This window comes from Panthera leo, chromosome A1 (genome assembly GCF_018350215.1).
Source record: "Panthera leo isolate Ple1 chromosome A1, P.leo_Ple1_pat1.1, whole genome shotgun sequence".
NCBI classification, from domain to species: domain Eukaryota; kingdom Metazoa; phylum Chordata; class Mammalia; order Carnivora; family Felidae; genus Panthera; species Panthera leo.
Genome location: NC_056679.1, coordinates 50706624 through 50726809, shown reverse-complemented (window position 1 = coordinate 50726809; position 20186 = coordinate 50706624). Strand labels below are relative to the sequence as shown.

General features: G+C 41.1%; 1 long non-coding RNA gene across 11 annotated transcripts in view; it reads left to right on the top strand.

Annotated features, from left to right (window-relative positions):
- LOC122213853 overlaps positions 1 to 20186 on the top strand; it is a 140989-nt gene that overhangs the window by 7861 nt on the left and 112942 nt on the right. For all 11 annotated transcript variants that reach the window (XR_006199660.1, XR_006199664.1, XR_006199655.1 and 8 more), the window contains 4 exons: positions 741 to 827; positions 3610 to 3695; positions 7912 to 8268; positions 9002 to 9138. This is a non-coding gene — a long non-coding RNA (uncharacterized LOC122213853). The remainder of the gene's footprint in view (positions 1 to 740; positions 828 to 3609; positions 3696 to 7911; positions 8269 to 9001; positions 9139 to 20186) is intronic.

The following is a 20186-nucleotide window of genomic DNA, read 5'->3' as shown; positions in this document are numbered from 1 at the left end:
GTTGAAAAGCACAACTAATTTGGCAGCATTAGAGTGTCCTGTGAGAGGGGATGTGTTATTTTGGGTATAGCCTCAGCAAAATGGCCTGAAAGTTCTGGCTAGAGTATTTTGTGGAGCAAAATAGGAGCAGGTTTCTGAAGGACAGAGAAGTAAAGGCGTGGTCAGGAGAGAGAGCGGCAGCACTGTTCACATGTCTGGGGTCCTTCTCCCTTCTGTAAACTTATGAGTCTCATAGGTTGGCTTTTAGTTGGTGAAATCTCTGCACCTGACCCAGAGTCTCAGCAGGGCACAGGGCACATCTTCTTCATAGCTTTGCCGTGGACTGTGGACAGGGGTGGAAGGCCACTGGGCCTTGGGCTCCCATTTTTCCACCTCATGTTCACTTGGCCTGCAGGATCAAACACATAAGACTCAGCAGTCAGCAGGTTAGAGAAGAGGGTGGAAGAGAGATGGAGAAGCTGACCATTGGGGCAAAAGCAGAACACTTTTCTTTTCTCTTGATCTCTACTCTTTCCCTCATTTCCCCCCACTGAATGTAACTTTCCCTCTAAGAGAGTATTTGTGCAGATATCCTCCCTCCTGGGTCCCCTCCATCATCCATGTTATGTAAAATGTCATTGAGGAACATGCTGTCCAGAAGCTCCGTGGGGAGAAGAGTCACAGGGCCGCCCTCCAGGACAGATATGAAGGAGGTGACATTGTTGGGTACCTTTGCCTTTCATTTTGTGTTTTTCCGGCAGGTGCCTTTCCTGAGCTTACTTCTAGCTCTCTTGGTTGGAAAAATACCTGATAAAGGAATCTCTCTAAGATCTTCACTTTTGTGTGGGGTGAGTATTTCCATTGTGTCAGATTTCTCTTCACTCATCTTCAGAACAAATCCTTGTTGATGGGATTTCTGATTCCCCAACAATTTCTGGAGGTTGTATCCTGGGCAGATCCTCCTAGGGGCTCTTTAGAAGCTGTAGATGCATCCTTGAGATGTATATTCTTGAGAACAATGTTTTTCTGGTGAATTTGGGTGATTTTATCCAAGCCCTGAGTGGGGTCCATTTTCCTATAACCATTAAACAAATCACTGGATAAATTTGAAAAAGTTCTCAGCTGCCACAAATAATTTCCCTTTTAAGTCTGAGATTTTCGTTTTTAGACAATGCAACTGAGTTAAGCAATAGGTAAATTATGAAGATATTATTTAGTGGGAGAGATGATGACATTGGAACATTTGATCTACACTTCCAATTGAAAACAGAGGTTCTTAAGATGTTTGGCATCAATAGATTTGATGGCACACTGGAAGAGATTGAGAGTCTCAGAACAGCATAACAGTTACAGTGCAGTTTCTGTCACAGGATAATCATGCCTCCTGTGTGTATAACATTCTTCTCCACCCCCACACTGCTCGCCAGTTTGCCCCAGTAGTGTCCACTTTGGTAGACTGATTGATTGCCCTGAACTCCTCTGATATACCCACAAGGCAAAAATTCTTATGGGTTCTAGTGAACAAACACCTTTATTTGGATCCAGATGAATTATGTTCCTTACCTCTTATTCACAGCACATCGTCCTCTACTCTATAACGTTTAAATTAAATTATGGCAGCACACCCATGCAAGGGCACACCATGAGTAGTCGCCACTGACTGTGGGCCATTGTGGGTTCTAGAAACGGTTGAACATACAAAGATGAACACTGAATAGCTTGGAAATAGCATAAGGTTACTTTCTTTATGGAGGGTATTGTGGGTTCATTTGTGTTTCCCAAAGAGATATGTTGAAATCCTAACTTCTAGTACCTGTGAATGTGGCTTTATTTGGAAATAAGGTCTTTGCTTATATAGTCAAGTTCAGTTGAGGTCATCCTGGATTACAGTGGGTCCTAATTCACTGGTGTGCTTGTAAGAAGAAGCACATTTGTGCACACAGACACACAGGGAGAGTGCTATGTGATGACAGAGGCACAGATTGGAATGAATCAGCTGTGAGCCACAGAATGCCAGGGGCTGTTGGCAAGTGAGGAGAAAGGCATGGGATGGATTCTCCCTCAGAGCTTCCAGAAGGAACCAGCCCTGCCAACACCTTGATTTCAGACTTCCAGCCTCCACACTGAGTGAAAAAATGTCTGTTGTTTTAAGCTACCCATTTTGTGGTGCTTTGTTATGATGGCCCCACAGGAAACCAGCTCTGAGGGTAATGTTGAAACCAGTCATCTCCTCCACCAACTTTATGTCACAGTTGTGCCTTTTGTCATGGAGGCCCTGGATATACCTACTGGTGGGAAAAGAACTTTGATGGAATATTGTTCCCACTTGGAAGCAAGAGAAATTCTCTCTCTCCCTGCCCCTACCCTCTCCTTCTCATTCCTCCTTCCTCCCCCCTTCTCTCTGTTGGCATCTTCAAAGTTCACTCACTGGTAAAAGGATCACAATAATATCCATACTTTCTTTAAAAATATGTGTTGAGAGGGGCCTATGTTTTTCTTTTTCCTTTTCAGGTGCTGAGGTTTTTAGTGAGCCCTGTCTTGTCAGTACTGAAAGGCTTCAATCAAATAGCACTTGAACTCTTTTCAAAGACTTGCAAGATTGAAAAGATTCCAGCCTGTTGAACGGAGAGTAATAGGTGTCAAACACCCTCTCCATTTCTGAAAATCTCTCCTCTTTCCTTGCTGGATGGGCGAAAGAGAAGAGATGGGGGTGGGGTGGGGTGGCAGTGCAGGGTGGCACCAAGAAGAGGGACTGGTATTTTGTGCACTACTCACATTTGCTGCTTATCTGTGAGCCGTTTGCCAGTCCTAGGGGTCCCGCTGCCACCCTCGATATTTGGAATTGAAGAGGCTGAGGTACACACAGCCCAATTAAGCGTGTGACACTTTAATCAGATAAGGATTAAGGGCAAGCAAAGGCAAAAACAGTACCTTTACTGATTTCTGGGAGATAATTAAACCAGACTTAACTGCACAGGGAGAAAAAGGATATGATAAGTTTATAAAAGAGAAGACCTTAAATTCTGCAACATTAAGTTAATGCTCTGCATCAACAAAGCGAAGAAATCTCCTAACGGGGTGATATGGGCACATCAGGATAGTTAGTAGCTGTTAAAAAAGATCGCAAAGGGCGGATGATAAATATCCGTAGCCATTTGTGCATAGTAAACTCACATATATTGACTAGTTGGATGAGATGTTCTTTTAACTGGCTGCATAAAATACAAAATTTTTCAACACAGAAAGGCAACTGACTTTTTTGCTAGTGGAGTTCTCCCTGAACATCCTTGCTGCCAACTTTAATTGTTGTTCCATTGAAGGTATTAATAAAATTTCAGAACATACCACTGGTTATATATATGTATGGTATCTGAAACACACACACACACACACACACACACACACACACACACAAAGATATTTTCTCAGCTTTTATTCTCCTGGAGAGAGCTCATGAAAACCTTCCTGCCTGAGAATTCAACTTCCCTGATCCTCTTTACTCATTGATCAACAAAATGCATCTATACATATATACTAATCACCCCGAATGTAAATAATATATTTAATGTGTGTTCTTACTCAGTGTTTGTTTCGTAAGTAACTGTAATGATTGGGGTCGTTGGGTTGCAGGCAACAGAAGATGATTTTGGACAATTTAAGAAGGGAAATTTATCAGGAACTCAGCACATCAACTGGAAAGCTGAGACTCAGGCTTGGTAAGTCATTACTTAAGGCTGCTCTGGGTGCTGGGAGTGTTTCCAGACCAGGAACAATCATGTCCAGGCACCATGGGTGAGAACTATGGAATTCCAACAGCTTTTTCCATCTCAGTGTCTCTCACATAAGATGCAAATCCTAGAAGACAACAGCTGATATTCTGGGCTTCTGGCTTTTCCAAGGAAGTGTGGGGAAAGCTGGTTAATGTGACATTCTCAGTGGGATTGAGACATTGGATTTACTGTTCTGCCAATACAATATAATGGGAAAGAAGTAATTCTCCAAAAGAAAATGTGTGTCCTACAGGAAGGAGATGGGAATACTGAGCTGCCAAAAATATTAAACACACACACACGTAAATCTCTACTGCCATCGTTTATATTTGTGTCTTTACATTTGATTTAAGTTATTATATATGCATATGCAAATAATGCATATTATATTATAATACACATATTATATGCATTTGTGTATATACATAGGCCTATGCTACTTTCAAATAGTATCTTGCAATGGTAGCACTTAACCAATACTTTACAACCAAAGTTTTACAGACCTGATGTGGATTTTGAATGCTGTGAAACACCGTTTTGATGATTCTCTTCTGGAAATAATTTCCCTAATCTGAATGATTTCTTTTATACGTCTAGCAGAGAAGGAGAGAGGGTAATGTATTGAATCAAAAGCACATCTGTTGATTTATGGGGTGCCTCAATGGTGACTTAGAGATGAACAGATCATTAATTTGATACTTGTTGAAAAGGTGGATGGAAATGCAGAGAGAGGGAGGGGTTGAAATTACTGTAGGACCACCGGTCTTTTGAAAGGAAAAGGGTCACAAGTGTAGAAGAGTCTGGCTTGTGACACAAGGCAGGTAGGTAGTTGGAAAGGAAGAGGGGAATGAATATATAATTATCCAGTCTAGGTCATTTTTTGAGGCTTGCGAAGCTAAACTAAAAAATTAACAGATTTTGTACTTGAGGAGTATATCTTTTGTCTTGGGTTTGTTTCTAGAAATAGTTGTTATTTAGCTATATTTATGGTTAAAAATCTTGATCAAATTCACCATAGATACTAAAATTTAATTAAAAAGTGGGGTAATCACATTAAATTCATATACAAATACAGTTACCTTCCTCTAATACACATTCAATTCATATACAAATACAGTTAACTTTTTTAGAGTGATTTCTATTAAAACATATTCCAATAATTTGAAAACCCTGACGTTTGTTTTGTCTTCTGTTTTTGTTTCTATGAGAACACTGACATTTATGGTAAAAAAAAAAAAAAGGCAAATTCTAAGTTGTTACATTTGAATCCTGAGTTTCTGTTAATGGCTTGACCTATAATCACTGATACACATTCACTGCAAACTAAGTGCTTTCAGTAGAGTTAGATGTTATGAATTTGAGTGGACCGAAAGAAATATTCTTTTCTTTAGGTGATTTCTTTTCATTTTTTTCTTTTTAAAAATGTTTATTTATTTTAAGAGAGAGAGAGAGAAAGAGAGTGTGTGTGCACAGCAGGGGGAAAGGCAGAGAGAGAGAGAGAGAGAGAGAGAGAGAGGAGAGAAAAATCCTAAGCAGGCTCCAAACTCTCCGGGTGGGGCCTAACACTGGGCTTGATCTCAGGAACCTGGGCTTGATCTCAGGAACCGTGAGATCATGACCTGAGGTGAATGGAGTCGGACACTTAATTAACTGAGCCACTCAGGCTCCCCTAGGTAATTTCCTTTTAAATCCAACCAAGGGGTGCCTGGGTGGCTCAGTCTGTTAAGTGTCCGACTTTGGCTCAGGTCACGATCTCATGGTTTGTGGGTTTGAGCCCTGCGATGGGCTCTGTGCTGACAGGTCAGAGCCTGGAGCCTGCTTCGGATTCTCTGCGCTTCTGTCTCTCTCTGTCTCAAAAATAAATAAACATTAAAAAAAAGATCCAACCAAGGTATGGTTTTATTTTTTCAAAATTCTGCCATATTGGGGTTCAGAGGTTTGTTTGTTTTGTTTTCCTTAGCTCTCCAATGTTGGATAATACTTTTACTTCTGAGGCTGGCTGGCTGTATAAGAATTACCAGATGGTCAACCCTGTAGACCAGCTTTGCCTTTACTACTGATATGGGGCTTAGGAGCTTGTCAACCATTGTAAAACTAAAACAGGAAATGGACAGTAATATAATTGATGTCCAAGGTGAAAAGCAACAGATTCCACATTACTATAATTTTCTTAATGAAAGGATCTTTAACCGTGGCATTAGCATATTTTGTGTAGTCTGGAAAGCAGCAAGGCATATATAGAAATGTGAGAATCTCAAACAAAATCTTAAACAAGGGTACTTAATGTGGAAATAATAGTCTCTGGGACCTGGAGGAGGTCTGATGGAGAAACTGCTGGGTCAGAAGACCGAGATCGTAAAAGAGAGTTTGTATTAGGGGAAAATAAGCTGGGATGCTATCACTGGGGGAGAAGTGGGCTGGGCTGCTTTCTCGGAGTTTCCTCCTATCATCCTACTCCCTCTGTGCTCCCTCCCACCCCTCCCCAATCCCTTAGCAACTTTTGTCTATGGGGGTGGTTGCTATAACTGGGTTTAAAGGCTTTTCTTCTATGATTCTCACAAAATCTCCCTGGAGTAGGCTAATATTATCACCATTTTACAGATGAGAGAACATATGTCACTAGCCTACAATTATAAAGAAAATGGCAAAGCAGAGATTAGAAAATTGTTCTGTGCTTGATTACCTAAAAAAGGTTCACGATGTTCATGTGATCAATACGGGAGCAAGTGGTGTGAAGGTTCGAAACTACCCACAGAATTTCAGAAGGACAATAGCATCCCCAACCCAAGGATTTCCTCTTCTTCTTCTTCTTTTTTTTTTGACAAAAATTTCAGAGGGAAACTTCTCAATCCTCTCAGAAAACCAGAAAGAAAAAAAAAATGTCTCTCCCTCTCCCTGGAACATTTTTAAAAGAATGGGCTTTCATACCTCAACCCAGAGATACTGGAAAATTGGATACTGTCTTAGGGCTTCCATATTTCGGATGGTCCTATATTCGCAGTGGAGAGAGGTCTTTGGAGTCAGGTCTCTGCAGCAAGCAGCAGCCGGACCGGTGGCCACCAGCAGATGCTACGACAGCCCTGTGGTGTGTTCCTGCATGAAGAGCAGAACATGATGGCTTCTCTCTTGCCCTCAAGCCACTGAGGCCCAGGTCAGGGTTGGCTGCAAGGCAGTGTCCTCATGACATATCCTTCAGAGCATATGTTGGCAGCCTTCTTGGAATCCTTATTCTCCTGTTTCTTTTCTTTTCTTTTTTCTTTTTAAAAATTTTTTTTAAAAAATGTTTAATTTTTGAGAGAGTCAGAGACAGAGTGTAAGTAGGGGAGGGCCAGGGAGAGAGGGAGACACAGACTCCGAAGCAGGCTCCAGGCTCCGAGCTGTCAGCACAGAGTCTGACGCAGGGCTCGAAGTCCTGAACCACGAGATCATGAGCTGACGTCGGATGTCGGACGCTTAACCCGCTGAGCCACCCAGCCTGCCCCGTGATTATTGCTTTTAATTGCTTGTCAAAATCTTGGGTAGGTAAAAGCAGAAGTTCATTTTGTAATATTAGATCTCAGAGAGGAGGGATTATGAGAAACACTTGATGTGTTATGCTGATTCAGTGACCGGTTTGTTTTTAATTTAGTTCCATTGTACACGTAAGCTTCAACAAGTCACAGGTGTCCACACCTCAAGGATCTCACCTGTAAAATGGAGCCCATCTTCCAGATGTTGACAGGATGTTTGTAAGGATAAGTGAGTTAAGTAAAGCTGCCACACACAGTAGAAACTGTGTCTATATTGGGTACTTTGGGTTATAATCCCAGGTCTTTCAGATGAGGTCTGAATTTTGCCTTTTGGAGTTACACGTTGCTGTTCTTTGCGTAAATGTCAATGTAGAAACGTGTAGACAGAGCACCTCAGTGTTGGGAACTCAGGTCTGTGGTTTTCATAGTTGGTCATCGGTCCAATCTCTCCCAGTGTGTGTGAATGTCAGAAAATCACTTAAAAGTGGTATCTCATGTTCTCTGTTGGATAAAGCATCACTTACCCACCTAAGGCTTAATGAATTGAAGGTTTTACTGCTTAGAAAATAATCAGGTGGTAAAAGAAGCACAAAATGTACTATCATTTTCTGAAGGTTAATAGGTTTTCTCTATTTCTGTTTTTTCCCCCACAGCATTGCCATGTCACATGAAGCTGCTTCTCCCGATGAAGCAGAGATTGAAATGTCACACCAGCACGATCAATTAGATGATGTAGAAGAGAGGCATTTGCTACCTGACCTTAATCCACAGGGCAAGAAGGGCTGAGTGGAGAAGACGAAATACAGAGAGGCTCAAAGGCAGAGGAAACGGGCAGAGCATAGTTTAAATAGGCACAAAGCAGCATAAATGTTGATTCATGACAAAAAGGGCATCCTCAGGTTAAAGACTTCTTATGATGTATACTGGTGCACTCACTCGTTCAACTCGGAGTGAGTACAAAGTAAATATAAACACCTTTCACACAAGGAATATGACAGAAAAGGAAGTAGGTAAGTTTTTGCAAAAAGTCTAGATTTTGTATCACAGAACTTGCTTAAGCAAAGTGACAAGGAGAGAGAGATGCAAACTGTATGCAGGCTGTCAGATATTCTATGAAGAAGACAGCGGGAGCTGTGACTTAGGGCCCATGAGAGCGGTCTTCCTCTGTTTGAAGCCCTGTCACCGGAAGGAGGGTTGGACACACTGTGGTGGGGACGGCTTCCCAGTACTGGGAACATGGCCAAGGTCACAGGCGTGGCCCTGCCCGGCTCCGCCGTGCTGGATCAATGGCTGGCCATGGTTGTAAAGGGATTCTCGCATTAAATGAGATGACTTCAATCACTCCCTAATACACCTGCTCTGGAGCTTTACCGCCCCTTGGAGAGGTCTAAAATGGTTTTGAAGCTTGTCCAGGAGCAGAACCGAATGAACTTTGGAGCTGCTTAGGCTTTGATAGAATCAGCCCTTCTCAGCAGCTTGTGTGCCCACTGTAGGCCTGGGAATGGTTGCTAGTCTATTCTGATTATGGACAGCTGGTGTGAGCTGAGGGCTTTATCAGATTAGTCATGCCTGGTACTAATGATATGGAGTGTTGCTCCCTGGATTATTAGTTGATACCTGTTATGTTTACTCTTTCAGTGTTTTGTATTTATTTTTCTTTTGCATTTAAGCACAACTTAATATAAAAGGGTTGTGGTTGGGAATCTGTTTCCCCAAATAAGCCACTGGTTTTTTTTTTCCTAGGATCCATTTGGTTGCTTCCGAGTTCAATTGTGAGATATCTATTTATCACAGCAGTGGAAAACCAGCAGGAGGTTCAGAGGAAAGCCATGGAAACATGAGGACCGGGAAAATGAAATGCAAACAAGTATCCTGGGGAGGTGAGGTTGAAGACAATGTTTACGCTTGTTTGCATGTCACTTTTCCTAGCACGGCTACTCAAATGCGTATATGTTGATTAACTTGTGGACAACTGGCCCTGGTCTTCTGGTTTGTGAAGGCTAATGGGGAGGATGTTTTCTGCTGAGACACGGGTGGGAGCCTCAGGATGGTCACGTAGTAGGTACTCCATAGTCAACAAATATTCATTGTATTAAATTGAATTCAATGGTAGTTTCAATACGGGCGTCCTGCTGATAGTAAAGATCATTAAACTTTAAAATGTGTTCCCGAGGAACACGGTGGCATCTTCATTTGAGAACATCTTTGAAATTGGGTAGCTAATTATCTGTTTAGAATAAAAGCAGAGATAGTTCTGAGTACTTCATAAGGACTCATACAGTTCTTGATTTCAGTTGTGTGCTTTGCTTGTGTGTAAGCAAAGCACTAAGTCCTTAACTCAGGGGTGAAATAACACATGCATAAAAGACGACTAGGTAGAAAGAATCTTCTTATTTGAAATCATCCTTTTCCTCTAATCGAAAGGTATAAGGTAGTCCTGGTTCTGCACTATCAAATTTTCCGATAAAGTATTATCGCCTATGTTCCTGAGAGTGCCCAGCATGTGTTACAAATCTACCTTTGTCTCTGGGAGAAATTGATTCTGGGGAACAAAGGATAGAATAAAAATTTGACTTTTGTTTAAAAAGTAATTGCTGGAGGACATACTGTTCCAGAACAAATAGTGCCAATAAGAGTTAATAGTTTCAAGTTGGAGGATGTTTATAATGGTACCATTGGAGAAATTTTCTGTGCTGCTTTTTCTGGTTGATGAATACTATGGTAGACATTTCAGAGAAGGCCACTTCTCCAGGATCCATTATCTCCCTTTTCCTACTACCTCCATTTTCAGCCAGGAAGTTTCGGTGACATTGACCCTGCCTCCAGTTACCTATTCAGGCGGCTCTGTTAGGCTTAGTCTCATTGGCATATCCCAGTCTCCCTGTCCACATGGGAAGAGCATGTGACACCATCAGGCCAATGAGAGTGTGAATTCTAGAAGAGACCTTCTCTTCCTCTGGATGGTATAGGGAGGAGATGTGAGGGCTGACACTGCTGCAGCCATTTTACTACTGGGAGGGAGAGCCCAGATCCTGGAGATGAAGCTTACTAGCTCTCTGTTCTTTAGTTTCCTCATCTTTAAAATGGAGATGATAATAATACTTTCCTGTAGGTTTGTTGTGAAATTAAAGTGTTTAACTTATGTAAAATGCTTAGGATAGTAAGCACTCAATAAATATTTCTTATTAGTAGATACAGCATATTTCCTCTGTGTTAAGAAAAAAGCATCATTTCCATCATTTCCCTTCTCTGAGCTCAATAATGTTTTGGATGTGTGCTGTTTGGTTAACTATATTTCATTTTTTAAATTATTTCATTTTCTATTGTCTCCACACATAAGCGATCGCTAAAAAACCTTCATCGAGTTTCAGATTTTCCACAAACTTGGGCTTCCAGTAATACATTTTCCATGTCAACATTTAAATAATGAGAGCTTCGGGACTGATCTCTAATCTGAGAGGCATCTCTGGGCTTCTCGCTCCTCCAGAATACCTGATTTTTCTTGTACTGCAGCTCTGCCTGGGAGTAGTTTTGCAGAGAAGGAAGAGTTGAGACTGAGAGGAAGGGTGGAGAAGGAAGGGCTGTGATACTGTTTTCCAGAAGCTCCCACAGACTGGATGTGTTTTCAGATGGTAACTAAGCTGGGGGCATCTTCGGAGCTTCAAGAGTCTGAGCTAGTGAAGGTCTGCATATGTCTGTGTCTGGGAGGTCAGAAGCTGTGCACACAGAGAGGCTTCTGTGCTGTTTTTGCTGTCCCAGTAGCATTTCTTCCTTTAATATCCGTGTTGATTTGTTTGTTATTTTACAGATAGGAAGATTAACAGATAGGGAAAAATGGCTAGAATCCATTGTAGAATCCAAAGAATGGATTCTTCTTTGAAAAGGAATGATTTCATTTTAATAAGAAATTTGTCAAGTTTTTGGTTAAATGTGACAGAACAAAGACATCTGATATTTATAGATATTCTTGTAGTGCTTTGGGAGAGATAGGTAGGAACCGTGTGAAGATATGCACATTTAAAACAAAAAGGGTCTACAATGTAGGTCGTCTGTGGGCAGAGATGTGGGATGCCAGAAGGTAAGACCAGAAGGGAACTTTCATGTTCTTATCCTGTGTTCATCTATGTTGTTTGAATTTTATATTACGGTGAATTTATGTATGACTTGCATAATTTTAAGAAATTAACTAACATAAAAAAAAAAGAAATTAACATGTCAGTAATCTCATCCAAGTTAAAGGTTATATTTTCTATGACTAAATGTCCAGATTCAGGTTATTGTAATCATTCCTGGTATTTATCCTTGAGTCACTTAATGATTCAGGTGAATTCAGACTTTATTATACTTAAATTTTGGGTGTGCAGTGAACTCCTTGTCTATGTTTGGGACATTATATAATTTGATGTTTCTGAAAGACTGCCTTACTGATCTCTTTTCTGAACCCCTCCTTCACCCTCCATTTTCACTACTGTAGATATTTGGGCTGTATTTACATCTGTAAATGTAAATAGTCACCATGAGTGTGAGGTTACTGCAAAGTTTTGCTCTTGAGGCAAATGATTCTCAGGCAAAATAGATTTGTTTTGCCTGAGAGATTTGTTCTGAGATAAAACAGCACATATATTTGGATATTTATGACTCTTGGCTTTCACCACTTCCTGTTGAATGAGAATCATTTGCCTCATGAGCTTCTTTGCAGTAACCTCACACTCATGGTGACTGGAACCTTCTGCTGCAGTTAGGTCGGCAGCTCATGAAAAGCAGAAATTTCAAGCAAGATGGGCCCTTGGGTCATCCAGCTCAACCTTTCAGTTCATATATGGGAGAAGTTGGCTCAGAGGGATTTCCAAGGTCCTTGCATTACTATTAGGGGAAGGATGGGGACTAGAAGCCAGTTCTTCTGGCTCATTCTGCTTCCTGACACATGACGTCTTGAGAAGTCACCCATAAGTCAGCTGCTTGCTTCATGTGCATTCTGGATGCTACAGAGTTGAGCCATGCGGGTGGAACTTTGGGAATCCAGCTGATGGGGTTGTGAAGTTAGTGCAGTAGAATATAGTATGAATCAACAATAAAAATACAGGGTTAAGCTGAGGAATAGTTTACATCTGCAGAGCAGTTTGAAAAGATTATTTTCTTTCTGCCTATAAAAATAATACATGCACAATTTAGTAAAGTTTTGAAAGCATAAGGAAGGAAATTAAAATTGCTTTTAACGACATTGTCAAGAAATGATCAAGATTAATATTGTGGGGACGCCTGGGCGGCTCAGTCGTTGAGTGTTCGACTTTAGCTCAGGTCATGATCTCACGGTTCCGGTTTGAGCTCAGAGCCCACTTTGGATCTTCTGTCTCCCTCTCTCTCTGCCCCTCCCCTGCTCGTGCTCTCTCAAAAATAAATAAACATTTAAAAATAAAAAATAAAAATAAATAAACCAACACTTAAAAAATAGATTAATATTGTGGAATTATACACACATGCATATACATATAATCAAATCAGATCGTGTTGCATATACATAATTTTGTCTCCTGGTTTTTTCACTTAACATTATATATGAGCATTTCCCCATGTCACTGAATGTTCTGTAAAAAACTTGGTTTTTAGATAACTAACTAATATTCTCGGGTCGTTCGTTTTGATTTTTATTGTTTTCAGTGATGAACTGTTAGGACTGGATGAGGCAGAATAAATCCTGACACAGAATTAAAAGACAGGGTGGTGAGGTTTGGTGCAATGATCTGAGATGTCAGCGTGGAGGGGACAGTGACAGTGGCAGTCAGTCTTCTGCCAGCAGCAACATGAGGTCGCTGAGAGGCAGGTGACAGAAAGTCAATTCAAAGACATGCACTTAAGACAGTGTAATAGTTTTTTATTTTGTCCTCTCTATCGGCATAAATTTGTAATGCAAAGCACTGTTCAGGCCACAGACTGGCCCTTCCAGGCCGCGAAGAGACAAAGCCTTCCCCTTCCGGGTAGGTGCAGGTGCATAACGGACTCCTCAGAATTCAGACGTTGATTATCCAGCCTGTCCCCTTGGACACACGGCCTTTAGATCGCCGCTGTTTATTACTCTTCCACCAGAAGCAGGGCCATTAGAGGAGGAAGAGGTAAAGTTTAAAACTGCCCACTTTGTTCCTTGTTAATCAGTTCTGCTAAAAGGTATGATGGAAAGTGAGGTCAAATATTTGAAGTGCTGGCCTTCATGCACTTCATCAGTTCTGTGTTGCCATAGATAATCGAGAGACTTGTAGAGCAAGGAGCACCAACATAACCTCAAAGGTGCAAGTCAAATTCAGCATCAAGGCTGTTTATCACTTGGTGCTGGGTGGCAGCTTAGCCTGTTAGGTTAGAGAGGACCCCACTCTGGAAAAGGGTGGAGCGAATGGGGCCGAGGCACAGATGACACCCAGCCTCCCCGCCGGGGCTCTGGCCACAATAAGGCCATTCCTCCTCTCCTTCCCCACTTTTTCAGATTCCTGGTATGTTGATCATTAAAGAAGCTAATTATACCTCTGTTCCAATGACTTGAACGGAATTCAGGTAGGGAGCATGGTACTTCAGGTGAAAAGAGACTTGATGTAATGATTCCAGGAAATGTTCCTGAGTCTGATAAATACTCACCAGGTACTGAGAGCAATAAAGATGCAGGGGTGTTTTGCTTTCTTTGTGTTTTCATTGTGAGTTGGGTTGATGATGAGTCTGTTGCCAGCAGGGTATGGTTTCCTCCTGCGCAGAAATGCCAAATTTGCAGTGCTTCGTGGGGAATGAGCTGGGAATGTGATTTCTCCGCTTCTCCAGAAATTTTCTGCCTGCCTGCATGAAATGCTAATGAACGTCTCACACATGACAGAGCAATGAAATATATCCTTCTATGACTATTTTTGGCAAATTCTGACTTTACAAAGTCTAGGTCTTAATGTAATGGTGACGAGACACTTCTAGCAGACCCTTCTGCCTCCTCCCCCAAATCTGTGTCCTGGATGAGCCTCTCCCTGCACCAAGCAGATGTGCTATGTCTCTGATTTGAAATGAGCTCTCTATTACTGTGGCGCCCCTGCATCTCGTCTTACTCCACTGTGCCTCTGTGTCCAAGTCTCTGGGAAAAGTCTAGCTCCAGCAAAATAAGTCTTGAACTTCAATCTCAGACCAACCAGACATAGTTATTATTAGGAGTAAATATGTAGCATGAAAGCCTGATTTTATGTATTTATTATTTGAACTAGTTGGGGATGGGAGTAGGACACAGACAGGCAGTCGAACGTGCTTATGGGCTGCAGGTTAAATGCCTAAATGGGTTGAAATTATACCGTCAGTTGAATTTACCTGTAGAAGAAAGTAAATGGAAACAACTTCTGGAAGTAACTTTGGATTTAGGGACTTGGCTGATCGGTGGTGCCAGTGGGAGAGCGTAGTTTGGGGCATGGCCGCCTTGACGGTAGAATTGATGGGTGATACTCTGATACCCTTACCACATCTGCAGCGGGGCCACATCAGATTTGGTAAGTGACAGAAGAATGTATGAGGCACAAGGGTGGAAACTTGCTAACTGCAGAGACAAAAGGATATGCTGCTTTGGGGAAAGTCTTCTGTCAGCGTTGATGATGAAGAGCCCAAACATGGCAAGTGGGGATCCATCCTGCTTCCTGTTTGCGATCCAAGATTGCCTCTGGCAATTGATCACAATTTGTTTCGGCTGTAGAAGAAGAGTGAGAGGGAGAAAAGAAGAAAGAGCTGGATTTTGCAAATGCAATAAAACTTAGAAAGATCCAAGGCAGAGAGAAAGATTAAATTAAGTTAAAGTTACTATCCAAAAGCCCATGGTTGCAAACTATCCCAGGTAAAAGGCCCTTTGATCACTCAAATGCCCAGGAAAAGATGTATTTCCTCTTTTATTCCTCTTAGTTTCTGTCATATAGGAAAAACATGGAAAGATGTCACAACTGGATAAATAAGTTGGGCATATACTTGGCCTGCTGTAGATCTGCTCTCAGAATGGCTTAGGGTGGGGAGGTCAGAATAATGATTAAGTACTGGAAAGGTCCTTAAGTTTTCTGAAAGAGTTTCAATATTTGGAGAAAAAAACTAATAAACCAGCATTTGTGGCTGGAATAGCAAAGCCTGCAAAAGGTTTATTACAGATCACAAAAGTGTGAAGAATATAGGTTGCGTTGACATGCACTGGCCCGATCCAGCAGCACCATGCAGGAGGGAGAACTTGGAGCTTGTGAATCTAGAGAATGTACTTCTCACAGAAGAAGAAAGATATGAAATACAAACGGATTAAAAAAAAGGTTTAGGTAGATAGCAGCAATGGGTTACAAAGGAAGTTATAAGTGCTGGGAGGGTACAGTTCCATCTCTGTGTTTAATATTTGTAAATATCATCATTATTTTTAAAAATGTTTATTTTGAGAGAGAGAGAGAGAGAGAGAGTAAATGGGGGAGGGACAGAGAGAGAAGGAGAGAGAGAATTCTAAGTAGGCTCCACACTCAGTGCATAGCCTGGTATGGCGCTCGGTCTCATGAACCGTGAGATCTTGATCTGAGCCTAAGTCAAGAGTTGGACGCTTAACCAACTGAACCACCCAGACGCCCCCAAATTGTTTGGAATTAAGCTGTGACACAAATCCTTAATGATCGCCTTACATGAAACATTTGTTGGTCACACCAGCCTTTTAAAGCTTTAATATTTCTTTGATCTCATCCAGGGATTTGGCAGTTCTTTTGCCTTCAGTTGCGTTGTGTGGCATATGAAAGATACATACACAGTGCATGCCTCACAAAACAAAATGTAACACAGTTTCGTCTACCTATGTTTTATTAAGTACCTACATGATTTGCTTGCTTTGGAACAAAATCTGGAATAGTGATCATTCCTCCTGTGATGAATATTTGCCTCATTAATAAAAAACCTGACCCCTGCCCTTCTGTTTACATGCCTTTTTGTGTACACAAAACTTTTCATCTCAGTGCTGAATCGAAGTGTTACTTGGAAGATGTTTTAAGTAGCAGTGAAATCAACATGTGTGGTACCAACAAAGTACATGATTCAGCTGAGGTAATGAGAAGATGAACATCTGTGACCAAGTTCATGGCACTGACAGCTACTCTTTGCCTACTGCGTGTCTGCTGGGGATAATAAGGTGCTAACTACTCTAAGACATATTCCAAGTTCAGAGATGTGAAAATGCGGGAAAAGGTGAATCTTAGCATCAAGGGATGCACCTGAATTTAGTTAACCATTTTGTTATTCTGGGTCTTTTATTTATAACTTTTATGTATTTATAAAACAACAACAACAACAAAACCCTTTTTCTCTCATAATACAAGTGTTTCTTGGCATTTGTGACTATTTCTTTGGGATGGATTCTGAGAGGTGGAATTATTCCGTCAAAGAATATAAACATTGTTAAGGTTTTTGACGTGTATTTCTAAAAGCTTTACAGAAATTATATAGCCGTATGAACAATGTGATTTTGGCTTCCTCAACTTAACTTTAGGGAGAAAAGCTGTGGTAGGTAACCTGCCAAATGGTATCAAAGATGCAAAGTGATGGCATGTGGCTTTGGGGCTAGGTCCTACAAGATCACAGCTCCCACCTTGCTCTTTGGACCACATAAAGCCAGAGGAAGCCAGGCACCATGATAAGGGGGCTGCAGCCTCTGGAGAGGTCTCTTTAGGGAGAAACTGAACCTTACAAAGAGAACCAACTTGTGAGTAAACCACCTTGAAAATGAATCCTTTGTCCCAGTCAAGTCTTCAGATGACTGTGATGTCTTACAAAGAAAAAACCACTGTGAGACTCTTTCTGGATTTCATGAAGGAGGAAAGTCTATCTTAAATCCAGATTAGTATCGGCGTGCCTACGTGGCTCAGTTGGTTAAGTGTCCGACTTTGGCTTAGGTTGTGATCTCAGGTTCATGATTCAAGCCTCGCATCAGGCTCTGTGCTGATAGCTGGGAGCCTGGAGCCTGCTTCAGATTCTGTGTCTCCCTCTCTTTCTGCCCCTCCCCTGCTCCTGCTCTCTGTCTCTCTCAAAAATAAAAATAAGCATTAAAAAAATTTAAATCCAGATTAGTATCATGTAATATCACACCTCCCCATTCAAGTTGCATTATCTTATATATTAAACAGAGCCATTTAAACGAATGCACATGCCTTTGATGTGGGATGTTGCCATTTTCCCTGAGTTGCTATGCCTGATCTGTGTGGCTTTGGGTCTTTGCCTCGCAGATGCTTAATGTGGATGGGATCCAAATGTATGTCAAATTACATACTGCTAGACGTTGAGAGTTCAAGACAAAACAGGAGGGTCAAATATCTGTGTGCTGTGGAGGAAGATCACAGTAGCAATTTGATTCAATTCAATTCAATTCAATTCAATTCAATTCAATTCAAGAAGTACTGACAGTGTTAACTCAGCATGTGCTGGCTGGTATGAGTACAGTGGTCACAAAAACTGATGATCATCCCACTTTGATGGAGCTTACAATCAAGAGGAACCATAACTCATCCCAGCTTCAATTGTACCCCTCATCTTCTGTCATAAAATGTAGGTATCCGGGTGTTTGAAGGGTGCTGAGGTTGGGAAAGGGATGTGAAATGTTTCACTGCAAGAAGGAGTATTTCTCTTTCTTAGATAGAATTTCTTAGAGTTCATTAGTTGACTCATTATTTACCCTCAATCCTGTGTGTGTGTGTGTGTGTGTGTGTGTGTGTGTGTGTGTGTGTATTTCCTATGGTGTGTCAGGCACTGTTGGTCAGAAACTCCTCCACCCCCGTGGTATGTACAACCCAACAACATGTCACCAATAGAAGTTCCTATAGTTTGAGCATCAAACAGGGTCTGTCTGCTTTAGGTTGTCCCAGGACCTCTCCTCTCAGGAATAGAAATACTGCTCGTGTTGGTCTTGCTCCTCTTCGGTACCTTCTGTCTGCATGACATCCTGGCCACCCTCAGCGGTGGTGTGATACAGTGGAAAGTTATGGGAACTTGGAAATTTGGAGCTGTCAGAACTAGGTTTGAATCGGATTCTTCCATTTCTTTAGTTGAGTGTGATCTTAGGAAAAATCCTTAATTTTCTTGGTCATCTTCTCTCATCGTTTTTACAGCAATCTTATGATATAGATACAATCAAACCCATTTCACACTTGAGAAAACAGAAGTTTAGCAAGGTTAGGGAGTTTTCCCAAGAGCCAGGGTTCAAATATGTGGAGTCTGATTTTAGTCCAGACTTCAGGACTCCTTTAGGTCAATTGTTAAGAGCTGAACACAGTATTTGGTGCACAGAAAATCTGAAATAAAGTACAGCTATTATTGTGGCTACTATGACTCAGAACCAAGATAATGGAAGAATTTACTAAAGGTGGAAACAAAACCTCAATGGTAGACCTGTGCTGGGGTTATTTTGGAGTACAGGCTGATTCTCCTTCGCCCTCTGACCCCAACCACATGTAAGGCTAACCTCGATTGGAGTGGTAAATGTCATTTGTAATTGGAAGATCTAATTTTTATAATTCTATTTCTGCTGTAATGAAGAATTACACTTTTGACATTTTCAGTTACTGCTCTAGATAGCCATGGATTGACATACGTACCAGGGGCCTTAAATGGAGAGCTGTAATATAGAGATGAAATCTTAATGAGCATGGATCCTGTTAAAAGGTTAAAGTTAAATAAAATATCTGCAATTAAGGCTGTTTTGTGGTGTTTAAAATGTTCATATTCTACATGCATAAAAATAGGGCAAAAATATCTATAGATTTTCATAGAAGGCAACACATACACAAATTCTTGGCGGTGATGCAGTTATCTCTGGCTCAGCAGGGAGAAATGCAGTCTTAATTCCTTATCATTTCCTTCCCTATCTTATTAGCCTTGCAGAGGTTAATCCTCTGTAAATGCATCTTCTCAGAGTGCTTTCCTTTTCACTCACAAGTTTTATTTATTTATTTTTATCCACTGTAGAAAGATATTGTCCTCATCTTTTTGGTTGCATTTAGGTAGGGAATTGACGTTGTACTAATGTCATGTTTCAGAATGGCTCTCCTATTGCATTTTTTTTTTCTTCAAGTTTTCTGTCGCATCTGAAATAGTCTCCAAGTTCCTGGTGAGGATAAAAAGAAATCATGTTATGCCCATAATTAGAACAAAAAGTATAGCAATTAATTTTCCTTTTTTGAAAGAGAACCAAACCTCATTCTTCTATATGCTTTTGGCCCAAATCATCTTGTTTGCGTAGTCAGGCAGGGTAGTGACTTGGCCATAAATGTATCCACCCTTACGAGTCTCTGGGGAGGTTGAAGAGCTTGAGATATGGCAACCAAAGCATGTGTTCTGATTATTAACAGAACTATGAAAATTGAATTCAAATAAGATCTGCTAATGGGCCCATTTTAAAAACGATTCTTTAAAATTATGCTTAGCAAAGATCAACTTATCTAAGGGGCTGCTGGCAACACCTGTGAGTTTTCAGATTTATAACAGGATCTTGATAAGATTCCAAAGCATGGAAGGACAATGAAAAATAAAAATCTCAATCAAAATATTTCTGCTTTTTTTAAAGTTTATTTATTGAGAGAGAGAGAGAGAGAGAGAGAGAGAGAGAGAGAGAGAGATGGAGGGGCAGAGAGAGTGAGAGGGAGACACAGAATCTGAAGCAGGCTCCAGGCTCTGAGCTGTCAGCACAGAGCCCGACACAGGGCTTGAACTCACGGACTGGGAGATCATGACCTGAGCCAAGGTCAGACGCTTAACCAACTGAGCCACCTGGGCGCCCTTGTTTTTGTTTTTAGAGAGTTTATTAACCTTCAAGGTCAAATACCAATACTAAAAAAGAACTTTTCCTCTAATTTTACACTACTGTAAATGAGAATATACTGTGGATTTTGTCAAAAATAAGTAAGTGAATTTGAAAATTTGAGAT